At 41.2% G+C, this 19,163-nt stretch overlaps 1 protein-coding gene across 1 annotated transcript in view; it reads left to right on the forward strand.

Annotated features, from left to right (window-relative positions):
- The window catches only part of zbtb16a (zinc finger and BTB domain containing 16a), a 165,289-nt gene that overhangs the window by 74,271 nt on the left and 71,855 nt on the right, over nt 1-19,163 (forward strand). The gene's annotated exons all lie outside the window — the stretch shown is intronic.

A 19,163-nucleotide genomic window follows, 5' to 3' on the forward strand; every position in this document is an offset into this window, starting at 1 on the left:
ACACGCAGTGCAAAAACTAGCCGGCGCGACATGTATCCAGGACAGCTCACAGAATAACACTGAGCCGCTTTTCATGCAGTGTTTGTCTGATGATAGACCATAATGACACAATCAGCACATTTCTAACGCGGTGACCCTGGCGCTGTTTTGTCAGACACACTAAATCCGCAGTTACAAGTAATTCTGCAGCGCTCGATATCCAAATACTATCAGGTTTGAGGGTGGAAATATTTGAATATTTGAAAAAGGAGCAAAAATGTATGCGAAAATGAAACCGACAACGTTGCAACGGCGCAGGTGTTAGCCTGATTTGACCTGCTGTGGGCGGGAATGTACAGTTATGATTGACCTCGCCTGTCTGTGTTTATGGCGCCTGTAGGGGCGTGACCATTGACACCTTTATAGTCATCAATAGTAGTACACGGAGTTACCTTGCATAACTTCACGGAGTTACCTCACATGACTCCAAGCATGCTGTTGCTCCACCCTCCTTCAACCTAAACAGAGAGCATGACAGCATCTTAAATTACATAATGTTCACATAATCTGACAGTAGTATCTTTACTGTTGTGAAATGTAGGAATGTCTGGTGATAATTGTCGTACTCATATAATGCATTGTAAAAAGGACTGTTTATGGTCAAATAATTACCATCATGCATCCCATAGACGAGTTTCTTCTAGTCTGTGCAGTGCATGATGGTTGTTAGCTGGAATAAAGGAAGGACCCTAGTGTCTGAAAGTGTTTTTGTGTTTTGCTAAGAAAACAAATTAAATAGGCCGCTACATGGAGCTTCATATACAGTGAATTACTGAATATTTTCAGTTGTTGAGACGTCATCGTTTTCTGCTTTAATCACCCTCAAATCTGTTGTCAAATTCACAAAATAACCACTTAATAATAGTCAACAAAGTGCATTAGATTGTCTTTATTCATCATGAGTTGATTATCATCATTGATTGCAATTTTCTGTATTGTTTAGTGGAAGCATCGGGCAAATAAAAGCATTAAGTACACTTATATTTCTGCTCTGTGGCAGGTTGTATTGTTTGTAGTTATGATCCAAGTAGTGCTGGGAGTAGATGAATAGGCTACTAATGAAATTGACTGCTAGTATAAATATAAATACTGCAAATGTGTGACGTGGGGATGTAGCGTGATGTCACAGAATTAAAGGCGGGACTACTGTCAATGTGTCTCAGTTACTTCAAGAACAGTGTTTCCCGTGAGAGAGGGGGAGACTTTGGGCTTTTTAACTTTAAAGACCTTTCACGTGCACAAGAACTTATAAAATTAAAGGGGGAAAAAAGCATATTAGGTTGCCTTTAAATTGATCGTCAGATAATAACGCTTCTTCCTGTTAAGATGAATTCACAGACAGTACCGTAGGCCTGTCTCAGCGCCACAGACCCTTTCGTCATGTGAACTTATATCCAAGCGTGAAATGTGCTGTCTGTCCAAGGGCGGTGTGTCTTGTAAACTGTCCGGTCTGCTGTGAGCGCAGCCGAAGCTCTGTAGCTGTCAGCCGAACACTTACTGTCGCATCAAATCAGAGACTTGCTCTGACGATCCTCCCTGCGCATTGTTACCATCATCTACTCACGAGCCCGGACAGGAGGAGTCACACCTGAAAGTGAAGCTGGAGTTTAACCATGAGACAGACAGCGTGTGACAGCGTCCTGCCAGGCAAAGAGTAAAACCTCTGTTGAAAAAATGCCTCAGATTTCTGCAGCATTATGCCCAACAGTCAAACATTGTTCCGGTAATGATATAACAGTGTGTCATACATTCACGCTGGCGATTAGATTTGCACTACCACTTGTCGCCGTTTCTGTAATGAGCCCCTGGTATGCACGGACATGAGCAGAAATGGAAGTAAGCCATTCAATTTTGACAGCTCTTTCATTGTGTCATGACAGTGTGTGTGATTAGGCAGGTTTTTACATGAGTGTAGACAGTCACACATATCTCTGTTCACATGTCCTCTTCTTCTGTTAGATTACTGGCCTTCTCGTGGGCTTGTATTCCCTTGTTAAATAAATGGCCAGATAAGTGAATTTTGTATATCTTAACCGCACCATGTGACAGTCAGATGAATAATTTTCCAGTACATGTCATTTTTCTTTGCCGAGTCCAGACAGCAAAACTCTCAAATCTTGCCTCTTTATTTTTTGCTTCTCTTCCATTATTTAATAAAATTCCAAACTTCCACTTATTCTTTTGACAGTTTGTTCCAAATTTGCTCTTGCATGCTAAAAATGTGTTTGTAAATTTGAATGAAATGTCATTATGGCTTTTTGTGAAAGGGATTTGGATTCTGTTACAGTCCCAACGGGGGAAAACAGAGTGGGGGGAATGTTTGTGACACAAATGGTAATAAAAGTAAATATTCTCTCAGGCACGACCTTTTATTGCATTATGTAAGTTGGCCAATAGCTCTGGGAAACTTTTTAGATCAATTTCGCAGCGCAGATTAGAAAGCTATGAATCCCATTTATGGAAGAGCTCCCTCATGAAATGCTCTTTGAAACTTTTATATTTTCGGATGAAGAGAGAATGAACCCGGCTAAGCAAAGATCTGCCGACGGCACTTTCATGTGGGGGGAAGAAAGAAAGCAACAGAAAGTGAAAGGAGACAGAGCAAGCGAGGCAGAGGGAGAAGATAAAAGCACTCCCAAAGCCATCTGGAAGTAGCCAGGACACACAAGGATTGCTTTTATGCTACTAATTCCACTGGGAGGTGCGACATAAAAGCAAAGCATGGATATTGTGTTATAACTGTTGAAAACAAGCAAGTGGCCACGGAATACTAATACGGCTGGTCAGAGGGAAAAGCACTTCAATCCAGGAGTAAACAGGCTTTTTGGAAGGCCCCCTAGAGGATTTTTTTCTTTTTTGGACGGGGGTTAGAGGCTTCAGGGTGTATTGATTTGCAACTATTAGTTCAACTATCCTGCAGACAGTTTCTCAAACACTGTGTACAAACTTTCATGCTGCACCACAGCATAGGCTGCGTAGGCTGTCTATTTCATTTAATGATCAGCTACTGGATGTATTTAAATGCATGAAGAATACTGATTGTCATCCATACTTTAAGTAAAGGTATTATTCAGCAGCCCCCCTTTGAGTCCGGCCCTTGGCAGGGACTTTGGTTTCATCTCTCTCTTTCCCTCGTTTCCTGTCATCACTCTGCTCTCTTTAATAGTCCTTTTTTTCCGTTTTCAGCATATCACACGTGGAAGAGGACTCTAAATCATGATCTCAGATGACATTATTGGCTGACGTCGTTATTAAAACAGCATGACGGGAAAAATCCACTCAGCCCACATTTTGTTTGGCTTGGCTGTAAACAGATACACCAGTTGCTCTTCTTATGTTGCAGCTCACAGAGTGGTGAGGTGTTAGCTTCCTCCAGCAGTCAATATATATATATATATATATATATATATACATATACATATATATATATATATATATAGATATATATATTTGTCATTTCAAACAAAGCTCTTTCATTAATTAAACACTAGTTGCTGTTGCCGTCAGTAACCACGGGTGTCGCCAAATCAGCAATAAGCAATACGAGTTATTGGACTAGTTAACCGAACATCTGGCTGATCCCAACAGTAAATCCAAAATCCAAATATTTGAAGATACAATATCCAACATTTCCACTTTAAATGTCTAAAACCCAATAGAACTATGCAATATATTTTGTTGAGTTGTTTGCTTACATTATTCTTAACATTTCTAACAATGTTCACATCCAGCAGAATCTGTAATCTTATTAATTTTGTGGCCTGCTGGAATAACTTTTGGAAAAACATCAGATGATATGTCAGAGAGTGAGTAATGACCTAAAACCAGTTTGCTTTACTAACTGATTTTAAAGAAAATTGCTTGTAAATGTACCCAGTGAACAGTTCCTGAGAAGGAGCCTTTGCTTCATGAGATGTCCACTAAATATTCAGGCAAATCTCTGTGGGTTAAACTGAAAGACATAAAGAGCAAAGAGACATAATGAGTGCACCCAGCGTGACAACAGCACGCACCACAGATACGGATGTTTCTGTCAAACTGTCACCCACTTTCAGACTTACATAAACCTTTGAAACGTTGAGATTTTCTGTAAACTGGGGATGTTTCTGTCAATTTGGGTTGAAGTAAATGAGTCGGCTCCCATTTGCTGCTACTTGCACAGTTAAATACAGTTCATTAAAGTTTCATCTACACTGAGATTAGAGTTTTAAATGATAATCCAAAACTGAGTGAATCTTAACAGGTTGCTAAAGCTACTGCAAGGAGTTTTTACTGATGCCTCAGTATGACCTACATAAGCAAACGAGACCATCAGCAAGAAGATTGACTATTTCTATTTTGATTTTCTTAACACCTGCCGCCGCATGGAGACTGCAAGAGCCTGTGTTTCCAGTTTCCCAGGCAAAGTAACAGCGAGTTAGCCAGTTAAAAAGAAGCAGGAGGATATTTTTTCTCTAGATAATTAGATTTTTGACATATTGTCACACATGATGATGGTAATGTGTAGTTGTGATGGTGGAAACACTACCACTTTTGTCCACAAAGGCATCCAAAATCAACAAAACATCAAAGTTCCTTGGAGTAGCTTTAAGTAACTCTATATTTCATGTGTTGTTGCCGGTGAAATTATGATAAATTACCTAAAAGGGTTTTAATAATTCAAGTATCGCAAATTCTTGCAGACGTAGTCTTGTATTCATTTAACTCCAGCGAGTTTAAAACGGATAACTGAATTTTACAGTATATAATGTGAGTTTAATGACACTGAATGAATACAATTAAAGAGAATGAATCCTAAATGGCAGAATATATTCAGCGGAAAAAATGTTATAACTTCTAATTTAGACATAATATGCTACTATTCTCATGCAACCTGCGTCCCTTTTTAAAGTGAAAATAATACATTGTTGTAACTTAACTCTTAAAATGATCAAGATGCACAATAAATAAATGAATATTGAATAAAACATACATCCAGCAAAGACTTTCCCTGATTATCCAACAAGGTAACAGCAGGAATAGAGGGAAGAAAAACCTTACTCAGAGAGCAACTAGAGAGGACAGGCGAACTCTTTGAACCGTACAGTCACCATTTGGCCTATTTCTGCCTCAGCTGATTGTATCCCCCCTCCCCCTTCGCCGCCACCCCCCACCTCCAACCACACATATACACACACTTTCCGACTTTTGGCCGCCTGCCAAGAGCTGTCATTGCCTCTACAGTATCAGTTCTGCTGTATCTATATCCAGAGCTGTGTGAGGCCCGTGCACAAAGTGACGGGTCTGCAAGAAGTAGCGGGCCGGCAAATCCTTAAATCCAAACAACTTTAATTCGGTCTAAAGAGGAAAAATATCAACATTTTTAGCACTGGTTTCTCTGTGTTATAGCTTAGCTGAATTTAATATTTAAAATTGCTTTTAATAAAAGTGTTTAATACATCAAAATCTACATAGTTTAAGTCTTTTTGGAGACCTGTTGACAACCTTATTTGCTTTCAAACTATCAAACATTACAGTGAAAAGGATGTCTTCAAATCAGTTTATCCCTGTCTGTTCTTTATTTAGGACTCTGTCTATGTACAATGCAGTGTGCAAGCCGTAAGCAATGTCTTTTAACTTTATTGTAGCTCAAACTGAAAGCAGCTGATGAAGGCAGCCAGAAAGCTGAGCTCAGGCTCTCATAAATGATAACTAATTGGATCTCAATGTCATCTGCGCTGTGGGTCTGGACGGGATCTAAACATGAGGGGATTTTCTTCTTCTTTTTTTTTTTGTTTGACTTTACTCACCAAATAATATCCTCGCTCTGACACCCCATTCGGAGAAAAACAGATGACTTAATGGAAAAGAGCTAGTAACCTCTGTATGGTGTCATTTGGCAGATAACACGGGCTTGATGACTACGAGTTCTGTGGTATTTTGAGGTGAGTTTATTCCCCCAAATAGCTCTCGTTGTGAGATTTCCCTAATTGATCCGATTTGCCCGTTTGATGTCAGTACTTATTATGTTTTATGTGGAAGATTTAACAGGGTGGAAGAGAGGATTTTGGAATCAAACACAATAAACAAGTATGTAAATCAATGCACCTGAGTGCAGTAAAAAAACAAAAGCTGCATGTTTCAAGCATATCCTGTTGTTTAACCATTTGGATATCCTATCAGCTGCACTCGCGGCCATGTCTCCAGTTGTTTCTGTTGGCTCGGATTGGCCTCTTTCCTGAGTTGAACTGACTAACATCAACAGTTGTTCAGCAATATTCTAGTTGTCTTTTTGTAGCCATAACTAATCTTCAGGCGTAGTAGAAACACCAACCTTTTGGTCTTCTTCTCTGAATAATTTTAGAAATAAGTTGATAGCTTTTTTTCCGAGGAGCAGTGTTTCCAGATTTTGCACCAGGGGTATTAATATACTCTGTAATTCCTGCCAACTTTCATTTTATACTACTCAGTATTTCTCTGCCAGTTTACACTCTTCCCTCCTTTTTTCTTTGTCACAGTTTTTACTACCCAGGTGATCACTGTATTCCCTGCTTTCCACTCCACAGGCCCCATGACTCCAGCCTTAATAAACTCACCATTGCCTTTGACAATGTGTGACTTGAAAGCAGGAAATAATGGGCCCTAAACACTAAATCTTTACAGGTTATTGACCTGGGGAGAGGGAGGTAGAGTGTGTAGGGGGGCTTCAACCGACTCCTGCCATGATTTCACTGCTCGTGTGGCCATTTTGGTTCACTGTATAGCGCAAAATGAGAACACTGGCACTGGAAAATGACAAAGAACGGTTTTGTAACGCAGTAGACAGTTTCCTCAGCATCTGACAAGAATGCTTATGCTAACATGAAACTGATTGAATGTGTTGTGCGTCCACCGCGTGGGTTTTTAATGAGCAGGAGCTCAGTGTCTCGTGTTACACTGGTAAAAATCCCAGGGAAGGCCTCAGCTTTGGTTTCATTCTCCAGCACTCCCTGGCAGTCGTTTCTGCCTGCTACTGCAGAAGAAGAAAATAAAGGAGAAAAAAAAGGTCAACAAGTGTTGCTTGTGTCTAGATTTGGTGCAATCACCTTAAGCCTCAGCCCATGGCCCGCACCCCCCAGGCAGCAAACAACGGCCAAAATGAGTTTTCCTGCCCCGGTCCTGCAGCCATCTCATCCCTTCCTCTCTTGAACTATAAATGCATTTACAGCACTGTAAAGAGGATGTCAATTGCTGGATTCCCAGCAGCTGGCTGGGCAACAGTCTGTGGTGGTCACAGGGGTAAGGGTTCAACTGCTGGTCAGAGTCTCAGGTCTGTCTGTCTCTGTTGTTTGATGTCAGTTCAACACAACTATGAGCCAGACTATTAAAGAATTCGGTTTGGATATTCATGGTCCACAGTGCTTGACGCAGGACTGTCCTGATCAGAGAAAGACAGGGTTGGTTGATTCTTCAATCACTTACAATGACCTGTGTTTAAGTAAGCAACTCTTTTCCAGCCATAAAGATAATAACTATTGTCTCTGTGTGCATGCTATTTACTGAGCACATTCATGCTCTCAAGATGATAAACACTCTTGATTGCAGCGACTGCAGTCTTTTTCCGTGCCAGCACTGGCGAAGCTTGAATGTTCCCTGTGTTGTTTGTTCTGTTGAAGATTGCTGCCTCATGGTGCTACTAGCAGGGTTTTGGTCTTATTATTCATATACAAAAAAAAATGCCACAATCTGCAAATATCAATGGTTTCCAAGAATTTCCCAAAAATGGTTGCTTCTAACACTTCTTGGACGCAGTAACGATACAGAAGCGCTTTGTTGTTGTTTGAGTGGTGGTTGCCAGATTCTGTTTCATGTCAAAATGCTTTGGAAAACTACTGTTGAGCTGGTTTGAAGTTCGAGGCAATAGAAATTCAACAGGAACGTTGACGAGCTGTTGGAGAAATAAACAAGGCTCAGAGATGAGCTCCCTTAGAGGAATTAAAAGAGCAAAGCACACGGAAAAAATGTCAGGGTTTGAAAGATGTTGCGGGGGCTTTTAACAGCGCACTTGCAAGATAATACTGTTGAAAACACTGCGACCTCACACTGACTTGTGTTAAGCTGTATTATCTGAAAAAGCTGTTGTCGGTCGGATATAGGATGCATGAGAAGACTTCCGGTTGCTCTGCTGTGAATGGCCGTGAGCAGGTTAAATATTAACTTACTACTCCACTCGCTGCTCTAGATTGACCTTGAACTGCGTGTCGGGTTGATTAGCTTAGAGCTCTCTGACCTCAATTCAATTCTGATATCAGGGAAAAGTTACTGATAGGACTGATCATTGCTACATGATGAGTGATGATGGTAAAATATCCGGAGAGGTGTGGTCAGAAAGAAGTGAGCTTACCAGAACGTTTGAGGCTAGCAACACAAGACACAAGACTCTCAACACGTTTTTTGGAGTCGTAGGCAAATGACCTATTCTGTTAGGTAGATCAGCGGGGAGCAGGTTTGTCGTGTTGTTGCCTGCTTCAGTGACGAGCACATTTTGCTGTTGAGGTTGGAGGATGTGGAAAACGAAATCTCTGTGAGCATTATCAACCAAAAACTCAGCCCTTTACGGCTGCAGGGTTATCAGGACTCTAGGACTCATGGGCGCAGTGCTGTCAGAGAGCCAACACTTTAAATCATCTTGTCCCATTGGTATGCTATGGTATAAAGCATTGCACGCTTGCTTGAGTTAGTTGACATGAGTACTGTGTGCCTTTTATTCATTGTCAGCTTAGTTTATTTCAGAGCAGTGAAGCTCCAGAAGTTACACAATACATCACCAAGCATCAGATTCAGTACTTACACATCAAGTTTAGCTCAATCTGATCAAGGCCTCTTTCATCAGACTTTGGTAGGCTCAAACTGCACTAGGTCACTCATGTCTGCGTATATTTCACCAGAAGCCCACCCAGCCACCCCTGTCCTACCAGGATCTATTAATACCAGACCCCGAGGCTTGTAAGAAATGGTCCACTTTGGCATTTTAGAGCAGCCTAACTTACTTCCTGCCTCCTCACACCAGGAGAGCCCCCGGTGGTTCCTCCATGCACCCAGCTCTTGTTTCCTTCCTTGCACTTCTTCACACACACACACACAAATCCATGTACCAACATGCACACACAAATACACACACCCACTCAAGACCCTGAAGATATCATGGCGTCTGTGGCCTGCAGGAGCACAGGGATACATGTCAAAGCCTCATTTTCTCCTCTCTTTTTGAAAACAGAGGGGGGTTGAAAGCAAAGCTGAAAACACATGGCACCTTTCACCTCAAGGGGCAGCCATGGAGGAGGGGAGGCCAGGGCTTGGAGAGGGTGGGGGTGTTTTTAAACACTTGGTCAGTGTCTGGCAACAGCAGGGTAATTGCTACTGCTGGACAGCAAGGCAGGGCATATATGACCGTGTGTGTGTTGTTGCACACGGGAAAATTACAAGTTTTAACAACCTGGATCTTATTTTCTTTTTTTCCTCATCATTTCTAGCAGTTATGATAACATTTTATTTACCATCTTTATTTTACAAACACAAGGATATGGTGCTGCATGCCAGTTTTATGTCAGAGACCTGGGGGCATAGTAAACAAAAGCCATCAGATAGTAGTAAACTTTAGCTTTAAAACTTGTCTGTGTGACACCATTTGCACTGAGTTGTAAAGTCCTCATGATTTGGTTTCTCTGCACTGAGTTCAAGGTTTTTCTGAGGGAAGACGACCTCAAAAAATTTCTGATTTTTAAATAAAGCCTTACACTTATATAATGACAACAGAGATTATGTAATTGATGAAAAGAAATAGCAATAAATTTGATTTGTAATAAAAACTAAGCATCCAAGCAACTACATCCATGCTAGCAGACTTTAAAATGCAAACACGCTATCATGCCAGTGTTAACAAGCCATCTTGTTTAGCGTGTTTGCATGCTAAGATGTGTTAATTAGCAATAGAAACTAAGGAACAGCTGAAGCTTTGACAAATTTATGACAATTTCTCCCGTCAGGAGCATGAATACCAATCCAAATCCAGAAATTTACACCTCATAGTTGCACCAGAGAAAAAGTAAAGGGATAACCAAAGTCATTAGGAGTCATCCTCTGGGGACCGTGAATGTCTGTTCATGATATAATGCAAATCCACCTCCAGTATTTGTCAAGAAATTCCAGTGGTGTACTGAATAATAAAATCAACAGGAAGAAAAGTTATTGGAAAGTGAGAGACATTAAATTGGAGAATAATAACAACAAAAAACATAAAAGACAACTCAAGTTGAAAAAAATCAAATAAAACCAGGATAATATCTCTGAAAACATGTTTCAAGGACAAATGATAATCCTCTGGGCACCATGGATGTCTATACAATCCACCCCAGTAACTGTCAAGATACTCACATCAACAAATAAATTAAATAGAAGACAACTTATAAAAAAGAAAAGTACATTCAATAACAATAAACATAAACATAAAAGACAGCTCAAGTGAAAAAAATCAAGTAAAATCAGGATAAGATCTCTGATAAACATATGTTTTAAGGACAAAATGATAAGACACTGTTATCACTACCCCATGCTAACATTATGTACCCAGTACCACATCCATAGTAATCTGATTGGACTTATCTTCAAAAACAAAAAGTTAGGTCAGTTTAGAAAGCTAAAGAAATAGGTTTAAATAATACATGTGAGTTTGTATCCATTTGTGTCAGTGCACACTTTAAACCAGGTTCCTCTGACGTCAAGACAGTTTTGAAAGTAAAGACGACGGGAGAGAACGAGGTAGATGAGAGGAAGGGACTGCATGCAGGAAAGGAGGAAGCAGGAGGAGGAGGAGGAGGAGGAGGAGGAGGGACGGATGTGTGGACTGAGATGCCCTCGATCTCCCAGGGGGCAAAAAGCTCTGGAAATGGCTTCGTCGTTCAGCGAAAGTAAGGCAGAGGAGAGGGAGAAATAAACAGTACAAGAGAACAGGGAACAGTGAGGGCAGGGAACTGTCTGTGACCTACTGGACAAACAAATTGGTTTGCTGGCAAAATGGATTAAGAGGTTGAGCTGGGCAAAAAAACAAGGGTGACTGATGTTGCAATGTGAGCTCATCCATTTTGAAGGGGGGGGGGGGTGAATTTAGAGGCTTCATGTGGAAGTGTCTTGTGTATTTTCCTTGTCGGTGTGCGTGTGTGTGTATATGTGTGTGCATTCGAACGCTCTGCAAGTCAATATTTGTCTGCTTTGCCACGTCCCTAGACATCCCATTCGGCGCAACAGACCGTAAAGCTGTCAAATGCGACCTGAATATTCTCTGTCTTCATCTGTTTCCTCCTTTTTCTCTCCCTCCCTCTTCCTCGTGCTCTCTCACTTCCCTTTGATTTCTTCTTCCTCTCCGTCGATAACAATATCATCGGGAGCAGACATGTTCCTGCGCTTTTGATGGCTTGTCTGCCCCGTCCAACCCCCCCCCCCCCCCCACCACCACCACCACCACCACCACCCCCCCGCACACAGAAAAGCAAGATTATCTCCTAATCTATGGTGCTGTGTTAGCCCACACTATAAAGTCATTTCTGCCTGTGTGTCTGACTGATATTTTTGAGAACCGGCGCCTGTTTTATAGTTACTGCAATATCATCTACATAGTCCATGATGCATGTTCCATGTGCAACTACTTTGTATTTGCCCAGAACACCCTGCTACACTGTGTAACACCAGATTTGGATCGTGATTGTCCTTTGATGTTCTTTTACTACTACATAGCTACCGTCTCATCTTGTTCCATCCATTTCGCGATCTTATTAATTATGTCAACATCTCTAAAGCTCAGATCAAACGGGGCTAAATCAGCGATGTTACTCACATACCACGACCTTAGACGCACTCCCCTCTTTGAACACCTTTAGAGGTCTTTTACAAACAGCCCTGAAGGAAACTTGTTGCTGCTTTACATAATCCTTTACTCAAGGTGGTATGCATTATGGATATCGCTGTTATGGCCTGTATGCCTCACTTCTTTCACTGTTTCCCTCGTGTTGCTTTTATGTATGGTATGTGTATGTGTTTTTGTGTATTGTAACAGGTTTTTTATGTGGCTTTTGCTGCCATCTTGACAAGGACATCCTGGAAAAAGAGATCTTTTATATCAATGAAACCTCCCTGGATAAATAAATGATGAGTAAATAGCCTAAAGACAAAAGCAACAAAGAAGAAAAATTCCCCGAAAATATCCTCATTATTGGTTTCAAAACATCTTGCCAAGGGACCGCAGTTGCAAAATTAGCCACTTGGCTAACACTGGCACATTTACAGAAATACTGATTAAGTGGTAGAACACATAGAGACTCGTCATTACAGATGAGGTCACTCAGAAAAACAACTTGGAAAAGCTGCTTTTGGACAAAACAGCTCGGTGCGACTCCACACCTTGTGCTGAAAAGCTCAACGTATTTCAACTTCTAAAAACTGCTAGGAAACCTTGTCGCACATTCCCGGAGGGGAGTGCCTGCCTGGCGCCGTATCATAGGAACACAATGGTTTTCCTGCAGACATGTTTAGAGCGAAGTGTCTCATTGTGATCGGCCTATAATGTGAGTTTTTCTTATAAATAAATACATTAAATTAAATTAAATTAAATTAAATTAAATTAAATTAAATTTGATTAAACCAACCAGATTAACTTCATGACTAGCTGGTAATTTCAGCTGGTAACAAAGCTAGCAAGCCACTGAGTCCAAGCTGTTGTCATGGTAGTAGACTAGGTTAGAGTTTGCTAGCTTAACTGCTCGCTTAACTTATATGTCTATGCTAGTCTGCCTGCTACTCAGTTAGCTCTCCATCGTAAGCGTTTCACTCTATGAGGCCAATTTTGATTTTCTATGGAGTATAATTAATTGCTTTAATATATATGATGGTAGCAGATTGGCTAATATTTCCTGTTATAAATTCTCAATGCTAGGTGCTTTATTTTTCCCATTTAATGTTTGTACTGTTTGTCATATATTTCCAAGGTTGTAGGCTAGCCTTAATGCTAACACACGATAGACTCGACATGTTAAAATTCCAACCTATTGCTGTCAGGATAATGACAAGTTAAATATCACTTCAGTTATGCTGCAAACTGTCAAATGTGACACTTTTTTGTTTATACGTATGAATCATCTTCCTGTTTTAACATTTAAAACTCTCCTCAAACAGGCTACTGAATGCCTGTTTTCAGATGCCACCTGTTATTTTATGAAATAATTGGATAATATGTTTACGAAATTACTTTACAAGTCTTCTTCTGTGCTAAAATGCATTATAAGGACTCTGCCCTGATTGTATTTGATATTAAACTCAGCCCCCTCCTGCATGTTGCCATCTGTCACATGCTTCCTTGTACGCATTAAGAGATACGTCTGCTAAAAATGCATTCGCTAAATACTTTTCCCGCGTATGAAAAGGTGTTTAAAATATCTCAAGGTGGGTTTATCCCTTTACACCCCGAAAAAGGAAAATGTCTTGATGGTATGCCGCCAGACCTGCGTAATAATGTGCCTGTAGTCGTGGTGACTTATTGCAAACTCGACCTGTGTGTTTGTGTGTGTGAGTCTATTTTATTATTTTGAGAGGCAGCCTGGCGCGGGCCCAGCCTTTTCTTGAGCCTTGATAAAAACGTGCTGGGAGCATGGCGGTACACACCTACTCCACTACAGGGTACAGGCAGTACCGTGGCCTGTCCTCTCCAATTGGCAGTGTCTGTGCTGCTGTACCACTGATAAGAGGCTGGTGTAAATAAAACTGTACAGCACGTCTCGTTATAACGCTGAAGGTAGAGCGAGGCAGGGAATGGAGGGAGGGGGGGAAAGGGAGAGAGAGAGAGAGAGAGAGAGAGAGAGCGTGTGGTGTCTGTACTCATTGTTCTGACAGCATACTGCGTCTGTGTGTGTTCCCATGAATGTGCATGTGCACTTGTTTTGCTTATTTGTATGTGAACCAGATTGAGTTTTAGATGTTGGGAATAAAGAGCTTTTTTGACATTAAATGTCATTTCGCCCATTGCTTCACTTTTTGAAGATTGAGGACATGGATCTAGTCGAGACAGAGGAAGTCATATTTTATGGTTAAGGGAATGAATGGAAGTCCTTCCAAGTGCAGGCAAACCAACATGTGTGTGAATGTGTGCAGGGAGTAGGAGGGGGGATGTGTGTGTTTATGGATTTTTGCTGTTTTTTGGTACTGAGAGTACTGTCTTACGTAAGCCATTTATGTAGGCTCAGTGAACAGCCAGGCGATGTTTTTGTTGGTGACTGCGCTTGTCTGCCTCCCTCCCTCTGTCACACTCACACACACATGCACGTTCTCCCTCCCTAATCTGTCTGTCTGCCTCCCGCTCTCCCCCTCGCTCTCCCCTGCCCTGTTTACACTGTTAAAAACCACTGAGTGTGATATTGGTCGGCCATCGACAGATACACTGTAATTAGCCTTTTTAATTTCCCATTTAGCCTCCCTGACTCCTGCGAACGGATCATTCAGCCACTTCCTGCAGAAATATGTGCACATACAGTAAAGTGTGAGAACCAAGCCTGCACAGGAGCTAAAATGGAAAATAAAAATCAGAACTGAAGATTTTTTTAGGTCAAGTTAACCTGCACATTTTCATTCTTGCACAAGAATCAACCAGCCAATTAGAATAACTGCAAGTTGTCAGTAGTCTTTTAATGTTTGACCTAACTCCCGCTGTTGTAAAGTGAAGTAACTCTTCAGGTCAGGGTGCCCTGTGCATTTTAGAGGAAATGTCAATGGGGGGAATATTACCTGGGACAGGTCTTTAAGTCACATGGAAACACCTACTTCATACCTAGATTTAACTTTGCCTAAACTGTCATCAAAAACTCTCGTTAAGACATTGTAATTATGAATTTCAAGACTTTTCATGCAAAATACAAATGGGTTAGCTCAATCTAAATGATAACGTGCAAACTTTTATGGCTGCGCATACTAGCAAGTTTCTACCTCAGTGAATTTCCCCAGGGACTGAGTGTGTATATCCACCACAAGGACCAGGGTCTAAATTCAATTCCAGGGACATTATTTAACAATGCCAAAAAGTCCCTGCTTAGAAACACAGGAACTTTGAGGGTGGGGCCTGCAGCACTGAACATTTCTTATTGGTCGAGTACTCGCAGCGTGCAGGAGTTCTGAAAGAAAGGATCCCAACAAATGGACCAATGATAATCTTGTTTCCGGCGCAAAAATGACATTAATAACCAGCCATGGGTCATAGGTCACAATTTGCCTAATCTGTGCAGGTCTTTAGACCGCACCAGAAACAAACGTACCTCTTACTTCCTTTAAAAGCAGTTCCTGGGAGTAACAGTTCCAAGTAATTTGTGTTGAAATGTGGCTATTGCGATAGCTCAAGACCAAGCCTTAGCCCACAAGAGAGCAAGCTAGCATGTAGCTCACTTTGTTGATCCCAAACTTTTAAACAATGCACAATTTCACGAGCTTTTGCTGAATGTTAATGACTAGAAGTACAGCAGAGTCAGGTTAAAGACAGCTGGCATTTTATTCACATGCACCAGAGCTGTTTGTTCATCATGTTGTTTTTACATGTGATGGATTCTCCAGAGTTGAATTTGGCACTGTGCGGTTTATAGCAGGCTGATTCTCCTGGAACAGTCGAGCTCTATTGTTGAGCCTTCTCTCAATGCGGAAGCTCTTAGACAGGGTTTTTTTCTGTAATGAATGCTAAATGGTGTCATGCCATCTCATGCAAACAGGCATTTCAGACCATTTGACGACTTATTTTGATGACTATATTGCAGGGGACAGAAGACATCTGCATGACTTTGCTGATTTCCTGATAAAAATGCAAGTTGTTATATATACACTTAATTTCAGTATCATGTTTAACAGGCAAAATAAGGTAATTTAATGCATGTGTTGCAATGTGGAAGATGTCATGGCTTCATCAGATTATCAAATGACCAGCATTTGTTAAAGAAGAAAGAAAGAAAGTTTTATTTTTATCTGTTCTGCAGTATGAAATGTTAAGCTCTCATATCAACACGGTGTCCTACTTTTAGTGTGTCGCTATGAGCAAAGACAGGCTCTCTATCTCTTATGTTTAATTCTGCGATTGTCTTTGATGAAAGATTCTGTTTAGACTGAGATCCCCAAGGGGGGACATCTGTTGCAAACTTAGCATATATGCGCTACCTGTGAAAGAAAGTAGGTTGGAACAACAAGTGTCAAGTCTGAGCGTGGGCATTCAGTCACAAAAAATATTTAGTCTTCAGCAGGATGCAAAGAAAAGCAAGAGTATCACCCCAAACAAACAGGGCCTTTCTCTGTCTCTGACATTTTGAATGAGAAGAGCCTCTGAATGGCAGCATTATGAGATCACATAGCTGAGCTGGATGATGTGAGTGTGGTGAAAGTGTGTCGTTGCACCCAAACACACTTATCACACCCACAAACTCCCAAATGGGCACTGAGCTCACTTTTTCCCTGGTCGGCGTCTCTGCATCATAACCTAACGATGGTTCGCATTCGCAGCTCCGATTCCATGCACACGTGGAATGAGTGTAATAGCAAATAGGACAATGCACCATTGCACACCACATTATTTAGGGAAATGGGAGAATGAGCACTTAGCATGTCAGGGGAAATTACAGGCGAGGGAATGCACCATCACTTCCCTGTGAGGCCTGCTCAGTGGGCTAATCCACAACCCTCATCACGTCGAAATGTTGCCTCTGCTGGGGGAAGCCCACAGCAGTTAACTTTAAGTGAAACACTCTTGAATAATGCCAAGGAGGTGGTTAGAGCACCTAAAGTCAACTAGACCCAACAGTAATCACAAGTATTATTTATAGAGCACTTTTACAACACATTTACAGACTGAACAAAAATGTGACAGTGTTGTGACTCCTGTTTAGCATGAGGGGACCCCATGTGACGTGATGGCTGACTAAAGTCTGACTGTTACTTCAGATGAAGACTTTGATAACTTGAAAAGGTTTCTGACAAACCAAAAATGGTTTTGCAAAGCAAACACGTGAATCCTTTTTTTAATTATTTTTAGATAATTACATTGTAAAGTTTGAGATACGTTTTGTTTATCAAGTATTAAGTGAGCACTGGACTTTTTATTTTCAGTCAAGCCAAAGTCACGAGGAAAAGGAAAGGAAAGGAAACACAAGGTATAAAAAGAGGAAAACATCAAAATACAATAAAAGGAAACGGCACATTGTATCTGAAGAACACTTACAGTAAACGAAGTGCGTCATGCGCGACTAAATATCTGTGCAAAGCAAAGAGAATAAAGAGATTTCACATATACCAATTTCACCCCAAAATGTGCTTATATATGCTGTTTTTCAAAAATGTTGGCAAACCTGCTAAAAATAGGCGATCACCGAGTTTCACTTTGTTTTTTCACACACACACAAATGCGCCGGAAAACAGGGAACAGTAGAAAGCAGCAGGTCATTTACTTAATCAGATTACATCTAGAAGACTTTAAACTTGTTATAAAAAGTTTTAATCATTAACATTCTGAATTAGACACATTGTTTTTTTCCGGAGCTGGTAATGGAAGTAGCTAAGGAGTGAGATATCTTGCTTCTTGTCTTATCTCTGTTGAGAGTTGCACATGTGCAGTAGCGATTAGCAGCTGGCGAGGCTCAGGTAGTGCCACGGCAGCCAGCGGTGGTTGCGTCTTACTTTCTTTAACTTAAGTCTCTCAACGGCAACTGAGCGATGTCCATGAGGTGCTTGGACAGACGGAAAGATAGATATAAAAGTATGAACAAGCCAATGGCCTGAACTTCAACACACATCATAGCATCGGGCCTAACAAGGGGCGAAAATTAGTGTTTCCACCCAGGTCATTTCAATCACAGCCGATTGAATTCAGAGCTGATACATTTCCGCAGGGGGTTTCGTCAAGTGTGAAAGGAGTAATAGACTTGACTTGGTATTCTGTATGACCGGCTGAAATATCTGTGTTTTCATGCCCTTAGGAGGTCCTGCTAACTTTACATCTTCATTAAAGGACTAAACCCACTTAAAAAGAAGAAGGAAACTACTTCAAAACCTTACAAAACAAGTTGTAAAATTACTCAATATGCTTTTCGAGAAACCAAGGAAGCAGATACGAACCTTCTACTACCAAGCACAAAACTCACAGCTGCTGTTTAAACTAGCATGAACTCACAGCACATTGAGAGGTTAGTGTTTCTAGAAAGTGCCACTGTGGCACCGTATGAAGGAAAGTTGTCTTTACAAGGGGGAATGAAAAGCCTGTTAAGCCAGATCAAGTTTACAGTATATACGAGGCCGTTATATTACTCTTTGCTCCCAGGCTTTGTAGGAAGTTTCCTTGATTGGCATGGAGCCCTCTCTGGCTTGTTCTCTTTTACAGCCCTTTATGAAATAACTGAGCCACACTGCACTGCAACAACTGTTGTGTAATTTTTCAGAGAGGGAAGCGAAAAGGGAAGCTGCTTCAGTGGCATGTGGCACCTGATCACCACCCCTTCCTCACCTCCCAACATGCACAAACACACACACACACACACTAACTCAGCATGAGTTGTGCAACTTTTATTATGTCAGCTCAGGGCTGAATCTGTGGCAATGTGTGACACAGGACTCCCTACTGACAGAGTAGACTGGGGAGTCTACCATTTGGAGATTCCTTTTTTCACTTCGGTCTTTTTAATTTCGAGACGATTAATTTTTATTTACTTCGCATTAGCTTGTGGATTTTATTCATTCCAACATTTCCTGGTGAGCAGCAAGGGGATGCCATCAAATAATTTTTTCATGTGCAAATGGAAATCTTGCTTAATGAAATTAAAATTAATTTTGAAGTTGCCTTTTAATTCTACAGTGCAATCTTGAATGGGCCCCTGGTTAGAGTGTAGTTTCTTTGTTCACGGAGAACACATGAGACAAGAGTAACAGCTGATGTCAAGTGTGTGTCTCCTCTGTCCCTCTTATTCCTTCTCTCCTAACTAACAAGTTCACCCTCTCGCGATCAAAGGGGCCTCAAGATTTATCACTTTAATTTGGCAGTGAAAATGGCTGATGGCGGCTGTTACCAGGCGGAGGCCCCCCTGTTAGCACTTAGCCGGCTAACTAGA

The sequence above is a fragment of the Pagrus major genome, chromosome 13 (genome assembly GCF_040436345.1).
Source record: "Pagrus major chromosome 13, Pma_NU_1.0".
In the NCBI taxonomy this organism is placed as follows: Eukaryota; Metazoa; Chordata; class Actinopteri; order Spariformes; family Sparidae; genus Pagrus; species Pagrus major.